General features: G+C 43.7%; 1 protein-coding gene across 3 annotated transcripts in view; it reads left to right on the top strand.

The window, feature by feature from the left end:
- fbxl17 (F-box and leucine-rich repeat protein 17) overlaps nucleotides 1–20,000 on the top strand; it is a 317,987-nt gene that overhangs the window by 266,386 nt on the left and 31,601 nt on the right. The window lies entirely within an intron of this gene.

The raw sequence follows: 20,000 nt of genomic DNA, 5'->3' as shown, positions 1-20,000 counted from the left end.
CACACACACACCATCTCCACTCTGCAGTTCGCACACTTATAGGCCCATGATACTATTCCACTGTAGCTCCGCCATAAATTCCAAACTCATTACAGTAATGCAGTCCATTTACTGTGACCAGAGAGAGAGAGAGAGAGAGAGAGAGAGAGAGAGCGAGGGGGGTGGTAGAGCGAGCGAGCGAGGGAGGTAGAAAGAGAGAGATGGTGGTAAAGGAGAGAGATGAAGCTACTGTGACACAGGCTACATACAGAAATGGAAAATGCAAAGACTGTGGAAAGGGAGAGGGGGGGTGTGGATGGAGCAGGCAGAGAGTGAGAGAGAGCGAATAGGGCTGTTGGGCAGAGGATGTATGGGATCGGAGGGTTTCATTGATGTGGTTAAGGGGCTTTTCAATCCCAGCAGAAGTGCTTTTCATTAGGTTAAAAACTATCATCTGTGCTGGTGGAGAAACAATGGACACATATCAATACGGAGAGTGCAAAGGAGGGGGGGGTGAAGACAGGAGACAGGAGAGAAAGTCAGGAGAGAAAGTCTGCTCAGAGAAGGAGTGAGAGAGTGAAGGAACGAAAGAAGAGAAAGGAGTGTCCTAGCTGTAATTGACTAGTAAAGTGAGAGGGTTTGAGTGTAAGCACCCATTAAACACAATTCACGTTGATTGTCTCCGTTAGTGGAGTGAAATCACACTGGCTGTCCAAACCCACATTTGAAACACCCAGTGTGTGTATTTACTTTTTCATATTTTATTTTACCTTTATTTAACTAGGCAAGTCAGTTAAGAACAAATTCTTATTTACAATGACGGCCTACCGGGGAGCAGTGGGTTAACTGCCTTGTGCAGGGGCAGAATGACATAATTTCTTTACCTTGTCAGCTCGGGGATTCGATCCAGCAACCTTTTGGTTACTGGCCCAACGCTCTAACCACTAGGCTACCTGCCGCCCCGATTTACAATGACATGTGAACTGTGTTTTTATCAGAGACACTTCACTCATATACGGAAAGAGAGACAGAGAGAGTGAGACATCCCTTCCTCATCCATACATGTGACTCCATATCTATCTTCTGCGGCAGGTTTGCTTTTTTGACTCTGTGTGTGTGTGTGTGTGTGTGTGTGTGTGTGTGTGTGTGTGTGTGTGTGTGTGTGTGTGTGTGTGTGTGTGTGTGTGTGTGTGTTTATGCTAACACACACACGTTTTTCCCCATCTCTATTTCCTTTAGTCGTGCCTGTATTTGGAGAGTAGAAGATCTCAATCATTAGACTAAACTTTAAGGCCTAAAATATTGTAAAAACGATGAAAATGTGGGACAATTTCTCCTCGGTAACTCAACTAAATTGCCTTGATTGTTCTCCTCTCCCATTTACTGCTGTTATTCCAGGAGTCATTTTCATAAAGACTTTCCTTTGGTCCCAGAAACAGGTTTGTGGAATTTCACTGTAAGATAATTGTCATTATAGGATGGTTCTGTTACACAATAGCCTGGAGAGAAAAAGGGAGGGGAAAAGAGAGCGGAGAGAGATGATTGAGGGAAATGAGTCAAAGATGTGCGGCGGTATGCCAGTAGGAAAGTCCTGTATGAATGCTAATCTGCTCTATTGTCTAATGGCTCATATTTGATTGGGACATTTTTACATTGATGGGGGTCAGATGTAAGTGCGTTTATTGTGTGTGTGCGCGCGCCTGCTTGTTTGTGTGTGTGTCAGACCATAGTTGTGCTCCGGACTGGCTCCCCATTGGGATGTTAAACACCATGGCGACAGGCGCTGACCCCCCCAGTCTAGAGGTCAAGGGTCAAACTGGTTCTTTAGGGAAGACAGTGACCCTGAACATAGGGGACATCCGACAGTCGAGAGAAGGAAGGAGGGAGTGGGAATTAAGAAAAGAGGGGGAGAGGGAGAGAGGCCAATGTGCTGCCGTTCTGTCTGCTGGAAGACACACTAGTCAGTTGTAGCTTAGAGAGATACAATTTCTGTCGTGTGTTTGAAATGGTTGAAATCCGGTGTGTATGTTAAGTCTCAATTGATCTCTCTTTTCTACTTCTCACCTAGTTCCTCGCCTTTACACACACTGCACAGTGCACACCAAAGGACGCATGAATGTTCACACACAGATCTACTTGGTTTTGGTCTTTACCCCCTGACTATGAGGAGAGGATGGGGGAAGGAGAGACAGACTGTGAGGGGGGGGGTTGCCCATGAGTCAAAAAGTGGGTCACATAGGGACACAGCAGGCTTCAGTTTAATCAGACAGTGTCAATATATCTGTGTGTGTGTGTGTGTGTGTGTGTGTGTGTGTGTGTGTGTGTGTGTGTGTGTGTGTGTGTGTGTGTGTGTGTGTGTGTGTGTGGTGTGTGTGTGTGTGCGCGCCCCTGCTGGTGTGCGTGCGCTCTACCTCTTTTTACCTTCTCTAGAAAAGTGCCTTGTAATTTTAAGTGAGAATCGGACTACATCACGTCACAAAAATACAAGGTTCTTAAACTGTCATTTTGCATTTAAAAGCACTTGTCAATTTCATGGAAGCAGTAAAAATGTCAGGTATGAGTTATAGACCAACGTTATACTGTGGTTTTAAAGTGAGCCGTCAGAAGAGCTCGTCATAAACACAAGAGTGTTTGATGTATCGCCAGGTATTGATCACAAGGTGTGTGTGTGTGTGTGTGTGTGTGTGTGTGTGTGTGTGTGAGATCAGCAGAACTGGTGTTTGATATATGGCAAGGTATTGATCATAAAAGTCAACCGTGGCTCTAAATTCACTAAGGAGGTTAGTGAGGCCCAAACAAAGAGCTCTTATATGCTTCTATAAGTCATTATAGCGCCTTAATATGATGTATATGCCTGTCACTGTCTCACAATGTAGTGGACTTATATCAGCTTTAGCAGCTTTGTATTTTGCAGTCATGGCAGTGGTTATGATAGGAAAAATTGAGAGAGGGAGACTGAGAGAGAAAGGGAGAGAGATGGAGGTAGAAACAGAGGAAGAGGAGGGAAAACAGATTAGTGAAAACTTTGGATGGAGGTCTGAGAACAGCCCTGGCCGCTAGCCAGCCCCAAAACACATTCCGTACATTTTTGTAAAATGCCAATTAGCATTTTAATGATCACTTGTTTAATATCGGATTATGTTAACAGATTTGTTTCTTTGTGACTCACAATGTTAACATAATTCCATTATGTTTTTAGGCGAAAATGCGTCTTGATTTTTCTGCAGCGGTGGAAGACTGGTTTGGTGTCTGGCTTCAATCATTGAGGGTATTACACCCAGTATTATAAACACCATGGTTTCATATTTTCTCCGTTTTGTGGTTTCTTTTCTTTCTCTCGTGTTTTTCCCATGCCATACTCATTTACGGTGCTTCTGTATCTGTTTACCGCCTACAGGCAACACAGATGGGAGCACAGGGTCCAAATCACATTTCTTCTTCTTCAGTCATTAGGTATTCATACTCCAGTATGTAAATGTCTAATGGTTTGTTTACCCTTTTTCTGAATCCAAACAATTCTTTGTTATATAACTTCAACAAAGGCTTTAGTTTAAGATTTGTTGATTGACATTAACTGTACTTGATGAAATACTTGAGCAAGAGTTGCAATATGAGTGGTAGTATTGTGTTTTCAACAATACATGCAAACGGATTTACCTTTAGGAAAAGTGAACCAACTCTTGAAATAGATATTCCAAATGCAAGTTGTGGAGCAAACAGCACCTGCTACAGCTCTGGGTTTAATCCTGCTAGTTCCACCACAACACACCAGGCACGACGCACACATATATACACACTGACCACAGACTGAACAAACCCAACACAGTAGGGATTTATTCTACAGCTGCAGAACAGTGGGTAAGCTGGTACCTGGAAGGGATGTCCTCCTATTGTGTTTGGGGGGGGACTGCCGACTCTCACACACACTCTGACTTTCCTAGCAGTTGCTCTTTTTGATATTTTATTTTCCTTCCTCCTCCTTTGTTCAGGCTAATCTCTTGTCGTTTGTGAAATTAGTTTAATGACAGGCGGTGAAGCTGAACCTGACACGCTGGCTTAGTGTGTGTGTATGTGAGAGAGAGAGAAAGCAGGGGGGATGAATGGTGTGTGACTGTTTAGTGTCGGGGTTGAGTAAACAGGACTGTGTGTGTGAGTGTGAGGAGCCCCTCTACAGTTGGTTATAGGGTCTGGTTCCCAGCATTAACCCATGTGTGACTCACCACAGGAACAGAACTCTAAAGAGCCTCTAAAAAAAAAAGCAGGGGTCATGACCTCCAGTGACCTCTCCCCTGGGAAGGTTCAGGGTGGGGGGACAGATGAGAGCTGGTACAAGGGGACTGGTCAGGGGTGGAGGGTGGGAAGGATTAAGGGTGGATGAAGGGACTGGTAGAGCGGTTGCTCAGAAATGGGAGGAATGGTGGGATAAGAAGACTGAAGGGGTCAAGGATGGATGGATGGATGGATGGATGGATGGATGGAGGGATTGATGTGGATGACGGGACTGGTTCAAGGGCTGTGGATCAAGGATCCGTGTGATGGTATGGTAACCTAATGTTGCCTAAATGGTGGACACCAGTGGACTGTGGCTGACTCCTTTAACATTAGCTAGCTTTGATTTCGGATGTGTCTCTGTGACGTCATATCCCTGCGCCGGTGACACAACGTTTCAGTCAGGTTCATGACTTATTGCACACGTTGTCTAACCCAACTGTAAAGCCATTTATTTTGGAGTCATTAGCTAAGTGCCTTGTATGAGGGCAGGGAGGCAGTAGCTCAACCATATCTAAGTAGTCCCCTACTGTCTGCCTCCACCCACCAAACCACTGAGCGTTGCTCTGAATGGGAATGTCTTTTCTACTCACTCTATCTCTATGGCTTGTTCTCACTGACTCCAGTAGTCACGGTTCTAATGGTTTTATCTGGGGAAGAGGAACAGGAAGTGTGCGTCTGGTTAATGAGTCCCCCTGGCTAAAACGGACAGACGTTGTAAACGACAGCAGATAAGAGAGAGAGAGAGACAGACACAGTGGCACTGCCAAACCATGACTCAATCAGCGCAGTATAGAACAGCCAGTGGGAAAGTAGTGATGCCATCATCAGCCTATGAGGAGGTTGGACCTCTCTCCGTAAGTAATTATAGATATTTAGAGGGGAAAATAGACCACTAAGTATCCTGCTTTGTGGGTGCACCGACCTAATAAGAGCTTATTGTAGATCTATTCCTTTTATGAGCTTGCAAAGATAAAATGCAGTGAACACTGAGTGTACAAAACATCAGGAACACCTGCTCTTTCCATTAGACTGGCCAGCTGAATCATAACAAAATCCTTTGATATTGTCAACCACTTTTAATAACTTTTTTGTTGACAAGATTAGCAAACTTAGGCATGACATGCAAACCACAAATGCTAAGCCTTCATATTCATGCATAACGGACCAAAGAATGCATTCCAGAAAATAATAAATAGGTAGCGGAATACATTGCGACTCCTATTTGCCACATCTTCAATCTAAGCCTAGAAGACAGTGTGTGCCCTCAGGCTTGGAGGGAGGCAAAGGTCATTCCTCTGCCCAAAAATAGCAAAGCACCCTTTAATGGTTCAAACAGCAGACAAACCAGCCTCTTATCGGTGCTTAGCAAACTTATGAAAAAAATGGTGTTTGACCAAATACAATGTTATGAAAAAAATGTATAATTATCAACAGACTTTCAGTATGTTTATAGGGAAGGGCACTCAACATGCTCGGCACTGACACAAATGACTGATCATTAGCTGAAAGAAATTGATGATAATAAGATTGTGGGAGCTGTTTTGTTAAGAGTTCAGTGCAGCCTTTGATATCATTGACCATAACATATTGCTGAAAAAACGTAGGGGTTATGGATTAACATCTTCTGCCTTATCATGGATGGACAGTTACCTATCCAATAGAACACAGAGGGTTTTCTTTAATGGAAGCCTCTCTAATGGAAATTCGGTTGAGTGTGGTGTACCGCAGGGCAGCTGGCTTGGACCATTATTGTTTTCTGTGTTTACTAATGACCTTCCACTAACCTTGAATAAAGCCTGTGTGTCCATGCACGCTGACGACTCAACAGAATACACGTTGGCTGCAACAGTAACATAAATAACTGACACACTTAACATAGAGCTCCAGTCAGTTTTAGAATGGGTAACTAGCAATAGGCTAGTGCTAAATATCTAAAAAACTAAAAGCATAATCTTTGGGACAAATCACTTGCTCAACCCTAAACCTCACCTGGATCTATTATTGAATAATGTGGCTATTGAGCAAGTTCCAAGATGGCGTAGCAGTCAGACGTCTTTTGTCCTCGTGTTGTCGTGTCCCGTGTTTATATCGTCCATATCTTTTTATATATTTTTTCTTCACATATATTTTTTTAAATATTTTTCTTAACCTCAACTTCAACATACTCACCTGCAATCCGCCTCACCCAATGTGGTATGGATCTGCTATTTTCTTTACTTCAGAACCGGAACCCCCAACAGATGCTAGCCAGCTAACGAACTAGTAGTCAGCTAGCCACTTCTAGCAGTCATCAGCTACCTTTAGCCCGGACAACTCTCACCAGTCTGCACAGCGCGACTCAAACCAGAGCGAACCGGACTTATTTTTCTCCATATCTCCGGATTCCTACCGCAAGCTCTGAACCTTTTCACCTGGATCATCGCAGCTAGCTAGCTGCTATCCGAGTGGCCACTCCTGGCTAATGTCTCTGTCCTGAAGCAAGAACCAATTAGCCTGGAGCTAGCTTTTGCTAGGCCTCTCCCGGCTAGCCGAAGAGGTCCATCAGCCACTCCTTGGGCTACAATACCTATTTTGCCAATTGGCCTGGAACCCCGGTCGACCCATCACGACTGGACTACCGACCTAATTTGCCCAATAGAGTTTTTCAATAGGCTCCTCCATCGCAACATCCGTCAAAGGCCCTTCTGCTAGCCTGCTAACCCCGGCCCGCTACCTGTCTGAATCGCCGTATTTCTGTCCCGCCAAGCCACTCACTGGACCCCTATGATCACCCGGCTATGCATGCCTCTCCCTAATGTCAATATGCCTTGTCCATCGCTGTTTTGGTTAGTAATTATTGCCTTATTTCACTGTAGAGCTAGCCCTGCTCAATACGCCTTAGTTAACCCTTAAGTTCCACCTCCCACACATTCGGTGACCTCAGCTGGTTTAAATGATGTTTCTACAGACAATATCTCTCTCATCGTCACTCAATGCATAGGTTTACCTCAACTGTATTCACATCCAACCATACCTTTGTCTGTACATTATGCCTTGAATCTATTCTACCGTGCCCAGAAACCTGCTCCTTTTACTCTCTGTTCCGAACATACTAGACGACCAGTTCTTATCGCCTTTAGCCGTACCCTTATCCTATTCCTCCTCTGTTCCTCTGGTGATGTAGAGGTTAATCCAGGCCCTGCAGTGCCTAGCTCCACTCCCATTCCCCAGGCGCTCTCATTTGTTGATTTCTGTAACCGTAAAAGCCTTAGTTTCTTGTATGTTAACATTAGAAGCCTTCTCCCTAAGTTTGTTTTATTCACTGTCTTAACTTGTTATGGATAGGGGGCAGTATTTTCACGGCCGGATAAAAAACGTACCCGATTTAATCTGGTTATTACTCCTGCCCAGAAACTAGAATATGCATATAATTATTAGCTTTGGATAGAAAACACTCCAAAGTTTCTAAAACTGTTTGAATGGTGTCTGTGAGTATAACAGAACTCAAATGGCAGGCCAAAACCTGAGAAGATTCTGTACAGGAAGTACCCTGCCTGACCATTTCTTGGCCTTCTTTGCCATCTTTATCCAAAACAGGGGATCTCTGCTGTAACGTGACATTTTCTAATGCTCCCATAGGCTCTCAGAAGGCGCCTAAACGTTGAATGATGACTCTGCTGTCTCTGGCTGAAAAACAGTAGCGCATTTGGTAAGTGGTCGATCTGAGAACAATGAGACGGGGGCGCGCGTGCACGAGACGACTCCATGTTTACATTTTCAGTCTTTGAACGAAAACAACGACTCCCGGTCGGAATATTATCGCTTTTTTACGAGAAAAATCGCATCAAAATTGATTTTAAACAGCGTTTGACATGCTTCGAAGTACGGTAATGGAATATATTGACATTTTTTGTCACGATACGCATCGGGCACCCTTCGTTACCCTTCGGATAGTGTCTTGAACGCACAACAAAACGCCGCTATTTGGATATAAATATGGATTATTTGGAACCAAAACAACATTGGGTGATGAAGTAGAAGTCCTGGGAGTGCAATGTGATGAAGAACAGCACCGGTGAATTTACTAAATTAGTCACGATAAACGTTCACAAAAAACATAACAATTATTTTAAGAATTATAGATACAGAACTCCTCTATGCACTCGCTATGTCCGATTTTAAAATAGCTTTTCGGTGAAAGCACATTTTGCAATATTCTGAGTAGATAGCCCGGCATCACAGGGCTAGCTATTTAGACACCCACCAAGTTTAGCACTCACCAAAATCAGATTTACTATAAGAAAAATGGTATTACCTTTGCTGTCTTCGTCAGAATGCACTCCCAGGACTTCTACTTCAATAACAAATGTTGGTTTGGTTCAAAATAATCCATAGTTATGTTCAAATATCCTCTGTTTTGTTCGTGCGTTCAAGACACTATCCGAATGGTAAAGAAGGGTGACGCGCACGACGCATTTCGTGACAAAACATTTCTAAATATTCCATTACCGTACTTCGAAGCATGTCAACCGCTGTTTAAAATCAATTTTTATGCCATTTTTCTCGTAAAAAAGCGATAATATTCCGACCGGGAATCTGTGTTTAGGTTCAAAGACGAAAGAAAATAAAAACATGGGGTCGACTCGTGCACGCGCCTCAGCCCATTTTCCTCTAATAGAGCACTTGCCAAAAGCGCTAATGTGTTTCAGCCTGGGGCTGGAATTACATCATTCAGCTTTTTCCCGCCTTCTGAGAGCCTATGGGAGCCGTAGGAAGTGTCACGTTACAGCAAAGATCCTCAGTCTTCAATAAACAGAGTCAAGAAGCTCAAGGAATGGTCAGAGAGGGCACTTCCTGTACAGAATCTTCTCAGATTTTTGCCTGCCATATGAGTTCTGTTATACTCACAGACACCATTCAAACAGTTTTAGAAACTTTAGGGTGTTTTCTATCCAAATCAAACAAGTATATGCATATTCTAGTTACTGGGCAGGAGTAGTAACCAGATTAAATCGGGTACGTTTTTTTATCCGGCCGTGCAAATACTGCCCCCTATCCCCAACAGGTTAAGAAACAGATCTCCGACCATTTCGAATCCCACCGTACCTTCTCCGCTATGCAATCTGGTTTCCGAGCTGGTCATGGGTGCACCTCAGCCATGCTCAAGGTCCTAAACGATATCATAACCGCCATCGATAAGAGACAATACTGTGCAGCTGTATTCATCGACCTGGCCAAGGCTTTCGACTCTGTCAATCACTACATTCTTATCGGTAGACTCAACAGCCTTGGTTTCTCAAATGACTGCCTCGACTGGTTCACCAACTACTTCTCAGACAGAGTTCAGTGTGTCAAATCGGAGGGCCTGTTGTCTGGACCTCTGGCAGTCTCTATGGGTGTGCCACAGGGTTCGATCCTCGGGCCGACTCTTTTCTCTGTATACATCAATGATGTCGCTCTTGCTGCTGGTGATTCTCTGATCCACCTCTATGCCGACGACACCATTCTGTATACTTCTAGCCCTTCTTTGGACACTGTGTTAACTAACCTCCAGACGAGCTTCAATGCCATACAACTCTCCTTCCGTGGCCTCCAACTGCTCTTAAATGCAAGTAAATCTAAATGCATGCTTTTCAACCGATCGCTGCCCACACCTGGAATATGTGGACAATTACAAATACCTAGGTCTCTGGTTAGACTGTAAACTCTCCTTCCAGACTCACATTAAGCATCTCCAATCCAAAGTTAAATCTAGAAATTGACTTCCTATTTCGCAACATTGCATCCTTCACTCATACTGCCAAACATACCCTCGTAAAGCTGACTATCTTACCGATGCTTGACTTTGGCGATATAATTGACAAAATAGCCTCCAACACTCTACTCAGCAAATTGGATGCAGTCTATCACAGTGCCATCCGTTTTGTCACCAAAGCCCCATATACTACCCACCACTGCGACCTGTATGCTCTCGTTGGCTGGCCATCGCTTCATATTCGTCGCCAAACCCACTGGCTCCAGGTCATCTATAAGTCTTTGCTAGGTAAAGCCCCGCCTTATCTCAGCTCACTGGTCACCATAGCAGGACCCACCCGTAGCACGTGCTCCAGCAGGTATATTTCACTGGTCACCACCAAATCCAATTCCTCCTTCGGGCCGCCTTTCCTTCCAGTTCTTTGCTGCCAATGACTGGAACGAACTGCAAAAATCACTGAAGCTGGAGACTCATATCTCCCTCACTAGCTTTAAGCACCAGATGTCAGAGCAGCTCACAGATCACTGCACCTGTACATAGCCCATCTGTAAATAGCCCATCCAACTACCTCATCCCAATACTGTTATTTATTTATTTATTTTTGCTCCTTTGCACCCCAGTATCTCTACTTGCACACTCATCTTCTGCACATTTATCACTCCAGTGTTTAATTGTTATATTGTAAATATTTTGCCACTATGGCCTATTCATTGCCTTTCCTCCCTTGTCCTACCTCATTTGCACACACTGTATATAGACTTTTTCTATTGTATTTCTGACTGTATGTTTGTTTATTCCATGTGTAACTCTGTTGTTGTTTGTGTCGCACTGCTTTGCTTTATCTTGGCCAGGTCGCAGTTGTAAATGAGAACTTGTTCTCAACTAGCCTACCTGGTTAAATACAGGTGAAATAAATTAATTAATTCAAAAGACGCTTGTTTCTAAAATGGGAAGAGGTCTGCCCATGATAAGGCATTGTCTGCTTTCTTGAAAATGTTAACGCTACAGCATACAATGTCATTCTAGACGATTCTGTGCGTCCAACTTTGTGGCAACAGTTTGGGGAAGGCCCTTTCCTGTTTCAGCATGACAATGCCCCTGTGCACAAAGCGAGGTCCATACAGAAATGGTTTTTCGAGATCGGTGTGGAAGAACTTGACTGGCCTACACAGAGCACTGACCTCAACCCCATCGAACACATTTGGGATGAATTGGAACACCAACTGCGAGCCAGGCCTAATCACCCACATCAGTGCCCGATCTCACGAATGCTCTTGTGGCTAAATGGAAGCAAGTCCTCGCAGCAATGTTCCAATATCTAGTGGAAAGCCTTCCCAGAAGAGTGGAGGCTGTTATAGCAGCAAAGGGGGGACCAACTCCATATTAATGCCCATGATTTTGGAATGAGATGTTCAATGAGCAGATGTCCATATACTTTTGGCCATGTTGTGTATATTTATGTATGTTATGTATTTTAATTGTTGTGTTTCCTGTTTGGACCACAGGCAGCACCTAATTTGGGATCCTAATAAAATGCTAAATCCAGGTGAAAGCTATGATCCCTTATTGATGTCACCTTCAATCCATCAAACTACGTCGATGAAGGGGAGGAGACCGGTTAAAGAAAGAGACATGGATTGTGTATATGTTCCATTCCGAGGGTGAATGGGCAAGACAACAGATTTAAATGCCTTTGAACAGGGTATGGTAGTAGGTGCCAGGGGCACCGGTTTGAGCGTGTCAAGAACTGGAACACTGCTGTGTTTTTCACGCTCAACAATTTCCTGTGTGTATCGTGAATGGTCCACCACCCAATGGACATCCAGCCAACTTGACACAACTGTGGGAAGCATTGGAGTCAACATGGGCCGGCATCCCTGTGGAACGCTTTCAATACCTTGTAGAGTCCATGCCCCAACGAATTGAGGCTGTTCTGAGGGCAAAACTCAATATTTGGATGGTGTTCCTAATGTTTTGTACACTCTGTATAGGACTTTGGGTAGTATCTGACTGATTATGAGTTTATTTGACGTCTCCGAGTGAAATGATAAAGATAAAAAGGTCTGTGGAACTCAGTCCAGCTTTCAACTTAATATTGAAAGTTGTAATAGTAGAATGCACAAGGTGCAATTTATAAATTGGGTAGTGCATCATCAGTTTTCCTCGTCATGTCACTCATTGCATACCTTAGAAAACTATTTATAACTTTTCAGAAATGTCCATATCAACAAGCCCATGTCAGCTAATGTTTTAGCTAGGTTTTTTAGCCCATAGATTTTGTTGTAATGTTTGAGTCACTCAAACACAACACGAATACACATTAGACATGGCAAAATGTTGCAGGAAATAAGATTTAAACCTGCTAAATGTTCTCTCGCCAACAAGAGGGGTGTGAACAGTTTGTGTCATGAACAGTGTTTGTGCCCATAGAAATAGACATGACGAGGATGTTCCCCAATGCTAGAAGGGGGGCCTGAGTGAAAAAGTTTGGGAATCCCTACTTAAGTAAAAATACTTTCGTAGTTTTTTTGTCGGTATCTGTACTTTATTTACTATTTATATTTTTTACATCTTTTACTTTAGACTTTGCTACATTCCTAAAGAAAAAAGTTTACTCTTTACACCCAAAAGTACTCGTTACATTTTGAATGCTTAGCAGTACAGGAAACGGTCCAATTCACGCACTTATCAAGAGAACATCCCTGGTCATCCCTATTGCCTCTGATCTGGTGTACTCACTAAACACATTCTTCGTTTGTAAATGATGTCTCAGTGTTGGAGTGTGCCTCTGGCTGTACGTACAGTTGAGCTTTGTGATGGCCACTCCAATACCTAGACTTTGTTGTCCTGAAGCCATTTTGCAACAACTTTGGAAGTATGCTTGGGGTCATTGTCCATTTGGAAGGCTCATTTGCAACCAAGCTTTAATTTCCTAACTGATATCTTGAGATGCTGCTTCAATATATCCACATAATTTTCCTGCCTCATGATGCCATCTATTTTGTGAAGTGCACCAGACCCTCCTGCAGCAATGCACCCCCATAACATGATGCTGCCACCCCTGTGCTTCACGGTTGGGATGGTGTTCTTTGGCATGCAAGCCTCCCCCTTTTTCCTCCAAACATAACGATGGTCATTATGGCCAACCAGTTATATTTTTGTTTCATCAGACCAGAGGAAATTTCTCCAAAAAGTACGATCTTTGTCCCCATGTACAGTTGCAAACCGTAGTCTAGCTGTTTTATGGAGGTTTTGGAGCAGTGGCTTCTTCCTTGCTGAGCGGCATTTCAGGTTATGTCGATATAGGACTCGTTTAACTGTGGATATAGATACTTTTGTACCTGTTTCCTCCAGCATCTTCACAGGGTCCTTTGCTGTCATTCTGGGATTGATTTGCACTTTTCACACCAAAGTACGTTCATCTTTAGGAGACCGAACAAGTCTCCTTCCTGAGCGGTATGATGGCTGTGTGGTTCCATGGTGTTTATACTTGCGTACTATTGTTTGTACAGATGAACATGGTACCTTCAGGCGTTTGGAAATTGCTCCCAAGGATGAACCAGACTTGTGGAGGTCTCAAAAAAAATTCTGAGGTCTTGGTTGATTTCTTTGGATTTTCCCATGATGTCAAGCAAAGAGGCACTGAGTTTGAAGGTAGGCCTTGAAATACATCCACAGGTACACCTCCAATTGACTCAAATGATGTCAATTAGCCTATCAGAAGCTTCAAAAGCCATGACATCATTTTATGGAATATTCCAAGCTGTTTAAAGGCACAGTCAACTTAGTGTATGTAAACTTCTGACCCACTGGAATTGTGATACAGTGAATTATAAGTGAGATAATCTGTCTGTAAACAATTGTTGGAAAAATGACTTGTGTCATGCACAAAGTAGATGTCCTAACTGAATTGCCAAAACTATAGTTTGTTATCAAGAAATTTGTGGAGTGGTTGAAAAATGAGTTTTAATGACTCCAACCTAAGTGTATGTAAACTTCCGACTTCAACTGTTAATAAATAAGAAACAAAATGGTGCCATCTGGTTTGCTTAAAGGAAAACTCCACCCAAAACTCCATTAGTCCATTGTTGACGTAGTCCCAAAAATGTTTTGCTTGTTAATCAAGTTTTCAAGATATGTGACAGAAATCATCCCCGTATAATGCATTTTGCATCATATGATTGCTGCTGATTGCTTGATTGCTGACAAGCAACATATTTTGGGACTATGTCAACAATGGACTAATGAAACAAATAGCAAAAGATTGTTTTTGGCTGGGGTTTTCCTTTTAATATAAGGAATTTTAAACGATTTATACTTTTGATACTTAAGTATATTTTAGCTATTACATTTTTTTTTTTTTTTTTTACATTTATTTAAAACCAAATACTTTTAGACTATTACTCAAGTAGTATTTTACTGCATGACTTTCACTTTTTCTTGAGTAATTTTCTATTAAGAAATCTTTACTTTTACCCAAGTATGACAATGGGTACTTTTTCCACCAGTGATGGTGAATGGTGGTTAATTAGCATGTCCAGAATAGCTTGAGACCTGAGGATTTTGGAATGGAATCCTGGTCATGATGTGATTCTGGAATGGAGGTCCTCCTCTGTAATTAGGCTGAGACCACCCTGGTGGGTGTATGGGGGTGTGGGTGGTTGTTTAGTGGGGAAATAGATGGGTAAAAGAGGTATTCCATAAGTTACACCCTATTAACCACTGGGGACAGGGATAGGGGTCCAACTTTACGACAGGGGACAGGAGAGATATAGTTATCACACACACACACACACACACACACACACACACACACACACACACACACACTGTGATAACAAGGGTCAGGGACAGGTGATGCTGCTTTACGACCATCGGTGCAGGGAGGAGTTTGGCCTGTCTCCTCTGCTACTGCAGCACATTGATAGGAAGTGGTGGCGACTGGTGACAAGAGTCTGAAGCTGAATTCGACAAGCCTATCCAAAGTGACTTACAGGTGCATTTAGGGTTAAGTGCCTTGCTCATGGGCACATCGACAGATTTCCCCCCCCCTCCCCAGACGGCTTGGGAAGTCGAACCTGTGGCCTTACGGTTACTGGCCCAACGCTCTTAACCGCTAGGCTACCTGCCGCCCCTATCAAAGGAAATTGGGCAGATTTGATTTATTTTCAATTTACCACCTTGGTTAACCTCTTAACAGTAGTCTACGTTACAGTACCTTCCAGTAGGGATTTTCCACTTAGGCTTAGGCTACTCTATCTGACTATGCCAACCATATGTAATACCTCAAGACCTTAACAAGCGTAACCAGCATACAGTATGTAAGAGCAGCTTGTTTTGGGGGATCTCTGGATGAGATCAGAGCGTGTAATTACCCTTAAGACGTTTTCTCTACGCTAGTGGATTAGCCCAAATCCATAAGCATGAACACAGCCACGCTTCACAGCCTCTCTCTGTCAAACATCGTCTCTCTGCTCTCCTGGAGAATCACTTGTTTTGTTTTTTAATCCCCTCGTCTGGTGTATCTCTCTGTGTCTGGAGAGAAGTCGGGGGATGATGCTGTTGTACACATTTTAAAATACATGTTTTTGCACACATGCACGCACACACATGCAGATGCTCACGCGCGCACGCACACACACACACACACACTTTGTATTATGAGCCAGAGTCTATGTAAAGACATGAAGGTCACTACTCAGCACTTTGTGTCTGGGGGTGTTTTCACCAAACCCTGATGTACTATTCTGAAAGAGACTCATATGAAACTGTAGAGCCATAGTATGATAGAGCATATCGCAACAGGCTGGTGCTTTTCATCTTACACACAGATCTGAGATGGCAGCCACACATATCTGGAGCCAGGCCTATACTTAGGATATTTTCCCCCAGTTTAACTTCAAAGATGCAGTTCCTGTGGATCTGAGGGGATCCTAATGTTGTCTGACATGACAAAGTGCTGTTGTCAGAGAGAAAGAGAGAGAGACCGAGACACACAGAGGGAGGACAAAGACAATCCTTTCCAATACCCTATTAAAACCCACCTCTTTCATTTGGACAAAACAGATGCAACTCTTAATCAGTAACAGAAACTCAAGTGAAAACGTTGGGTAAATCACTTCCATTTCAAGTTAAGACTAGGATCTGTAAAATGAAGTCTAATCTCTTTTCCTGCATGAGTGTTCCTCAGACACCATGTCCCATCTATCTGTGATTTAGAGCTCAATAGTGTCTGTGTATCGACAACTGTTCCTTGGCGTTGCACTTCAGCCATCGTTCTGGCTAGCAGTGTTTGTTTTTAACAGGTGGGCAGAATAAAAGTGATGGATTTATTTATAGAGTTCAATTGATGTAGTTCTGTCCTTGAGCTGTTCTTGTCTATTCATGTTCTGTATTATGTCATGTTTCATGTTTTGTGTGGACCCCAGGAAGAGTAATGGGGATTTTAATGAAATACCAAAAATAAATAAGAAATACCTTGGACACAGACACACACACACACACACACACTTTGGAACGTTTGCCAATGTTCCAGGAGAAAATATGCTCCACTTTAAAGTCACCTCTCTTAGGTCACATCTCTCTCATTTCTTAAGAGAGACTCGCTCTCTCTCTCTCACACACACACACACACACCCAATATGTTTACAACTCCACCTTCCACCACAAGGTTATCGCACAGGAATTCAATCAGTGTGTGTGTGTGTGTGTGTGTGTGTGTGTGTGTGTGTGTGTGTGTGTGTGTGTGTGTGTGTGTGTGTGTGTGTGTGTGTGTGTGTGTGTGTGTGTGTGTGTGTGTGTGTGTGTGTTTCTTGTCTCAGATGCACCACCATAAAGTACATCAGAGTTTTTTTTACTGACCGTGCCTAGCTAGTTGTGCTTCTCAGGGCATGGTGATTGGCACACACACACGCACACACACACACACACACACTGGCAGAGTGGGAGAGGGCAGGGGCATTCTCTTAGTCAGCCTCTGATCTAATTTAAAGCAGCTGACCGAGTGGGTGTGTTCCTGCCCTCTTTGCCCTCTAGTTAATGAATTTCCTTGATTGAGCGTGTCTCTCCTAAACTGCCACCCCCCCCCCACCCCCTTTCGGTGTCACACTCAATCTGCTCCCCCTCTCTATGTGCCTCTCCAGCTCAGCCACATATTGGTGCCTGGCGCATTTCTGTTCCCTCTCATTTGATTCAGTTTGACTGAAACGTCAGAGCAGTAAACCTCACCTCACACAACCTCTCCCTTTCTCCATCTCACTCTCTCTTCCTCTTTGTCTTTTTCTCTCTCTTGTTCCCACAAACAGGGATACAAATAGTTTCAAACACATCCAGTCTTGTGGTGTCCTGTTGATTTTCTCCCCACACAGACTTTGTATAATATCCCCTGCTTAGCTACAAAACACCACTAGAATGTACAATGCGTGACCTCTACTTCAAAGCATACAAGGTTTTCTTTACCCAGTATCACCAGATTACTACAATTTACTTGGTAAAATAAGGGTTAATAAAAAATTGTCTTGATTCTCACAGAGTGCAAGGTGTGTCCTCCACTGACCTGGGGTCAGTTACTGCTGGGGTCACCAGCGGTGCCAAGTCACTTTCAAACGCAGACTTAACGTGCTATTTATTATACATGATATTGATTGTAGTAACCTGGTTGCTACTGTACATGACCCCAGTCAGGTGACCCCAGTCAGTGACCCCAGTCAGGTGACCTGCTCCCTTTTGATCATGACTGTCCCTCCTTCACACGTCAGTCAGCGGTGCCGTGGTAACTGTTACTAGAGTAACGGTGCTTTCGGAGCTAGCTGAGGCCTCCGATGTCTTGTGGCTGTTAACTGGGGGATTCCATGGTTGCCATGTCATCTCTAGGCCTATTTACCGATGACACATGTTCTCTTTCTGGCCGTTCTTCGAGATAACTACGTCAGGGGGAAGTCATACTGTGTCTGTTACTAGCGTAATGCTACAATAGACGTAGTCTGTGGTCCGCGTCATACTGAATGGCTTTAGTGTGCGCATGTGCCTGCTGATAGTACAGGTTTGAGCCCACAGTACCATCTAACACAGTCACGCACCGAGCCAGAATCATGAAGACATACCCAGTCCCATTCTAAAGGGTTTTTGACCAGGCGTATTTTCTGGTGCAGTAATGATGGGTGTGTCTGGGATGGCGTTACAGCCAGGCAACCAGAAGGGCCTTACGCTGGGGTTTGATCATGCTGCGGCCTGGGGAGGGGGAATACTTTAGACGCGACACAAAGAGCAGAATGGAGCTGCTTTAGAGTAGACATGACAGTTAGACTCTCTGGAATACATCAGCTATAATATAAGGCCATTCTGTTGCTTCTGGGGATATATACACACACACCACACACACACACACACACACAGCATCCCGGTAAATCTTCAAGTTATCACGTAACGTCCTTAGTAGCCATTCTATCTTAATCAGAGTCCGTGGTTAGGATGTTGTGTAGGGTTACGGCAGGCAGGGGAATGGGTTCAGAGCTCTCAGGTAATTACCTACCGTTATTTAGGATAATGAAATAAGTGGATTCCATATCTAATATGCCTGTAAATAATGAAATAAGGGACTTATGTCTGTGCGCATGTTTGAATATTCCATCTGATATGCCAGTAAAGAACGGTTAACCCCTGACTGCTAGGTCAGATAGAAAGGGGACTAAACTGATTACGTTTATACTTTTAAGTGCACTCCCTAGTCCCACAGTCTCACAGAATGGTTACAGGGTTGACCACTACTTGACCCCCTGCTCATCAAAATGGTAGCCGGCTGAATCTAGGGAGGGGCATTTGAATTTGGAATTTTATTAGGATCCCAATTACAAGAATTTGAATTTAGAATTTTATTAGGATCCCCATTAGCTGACGCCATGGTTTACAGAGCGATAGAAAGTGGAAGAGAATTTGAATTTTGAATTTTATTAATATCCCCATTAGCTGATGCCATGGTTTACAGAGCGATAGAAAGTGGAAGAGAATTTGAATTTAGAATTTTATTAGGATCCCCATTAGCTGATGACATGAGAGAGAAAGCAGAAGGTCAATGTGCTATGTTATTCTCTATGCTGGAATAGTCAGTTGTAGCTTCCAGAGATCCCATTTCTGTCATGTGTTTAAAATGGTTGAAATCCAGTGTGTATGTTAAGTCTCAATGGATCTCTCCTTTCTACTTCTCACCTAGTTCTTCGTCTTCACACACACTGCACAGTGCACACCAAAGGACGCATGAATGTGCACACACACACACACTGGCGGCAGGTAGTCTAGCGGTTAGAGCGCTGAGCCAATCGCTGGTTCGAACACCCGGGTCGACAATGTGAAACATCTGTCTGTGCCCTTGAGCAAGGCACTTAACCCTAATTTGCTCCAGGGTGTCGTACTACTATGGCTGACCCTGTAAAACACCACATTTCACTGCACCTATCTGCTGTATGTGACAATAACACATCTTCTTTGTCTTACATGACCTTTTCTTGCATAATACTTATTTTTCTCAGACAGGAAATCCTTATCAGTCAGGAAAGACAATTTCCAGCTCCTATGATCTGTACTTTGTGAAGTGTGTCTGTGAAGTGTGTGAAGGGTGTCTGTGAAGTGTGTGAAGAGGGTCTGTGTAGTGTGTGAGGAGAGGGGGTGTGTAGTGTGAGAAGAGGGTATGCCGTGTGTGAGGAAAGCGGGTATGCGATAGGAGCGAGGGTGTGTAGTGTGTTTGGAGAGAGACTGTGTAGCGTGTGAGGAGAGAGTCTGTGCAGTGTGTGAGGAGAGAGGCTGTGTAGTGTGTGAGGAGAGAGGTTGTGTAGCGTGTGAGGAGAGAGGCTGTGTAGTGTGTGAGGAGAGAGGTTGTGTAGTGTGTGAGGAGAGAGGCTGTGTAGTGTGTGAGGAGAGAGGCTGTGTAGCGCGTGAGGAGAGAGGCTGTGTAGCGTGTGAGGAGAGAGGCTGTGTAGTGTGTGAGGAGAGAGGTTGTGTAGTGTGTGAGGAGAGAGGCTGT

Source organism: Salmo salar, chromosome 24 (genome assembly GCF_965601325.2).
Source record: "Salmo salar chromosome 24, fSalSal1, whole genome shotgun sequence".
Classification (NCBI taxonomy): domain Eukaryota; kingdom Metazoa; phylum Chordata; class Actinopteri; order Salmoniformes; family Salmonidae; genus Salmo; species Salmo salar.
Note: the sequence above shows the minus strand (reverse complement) of the source record. Positions and strands in the feature narration are given on the sequence as shown.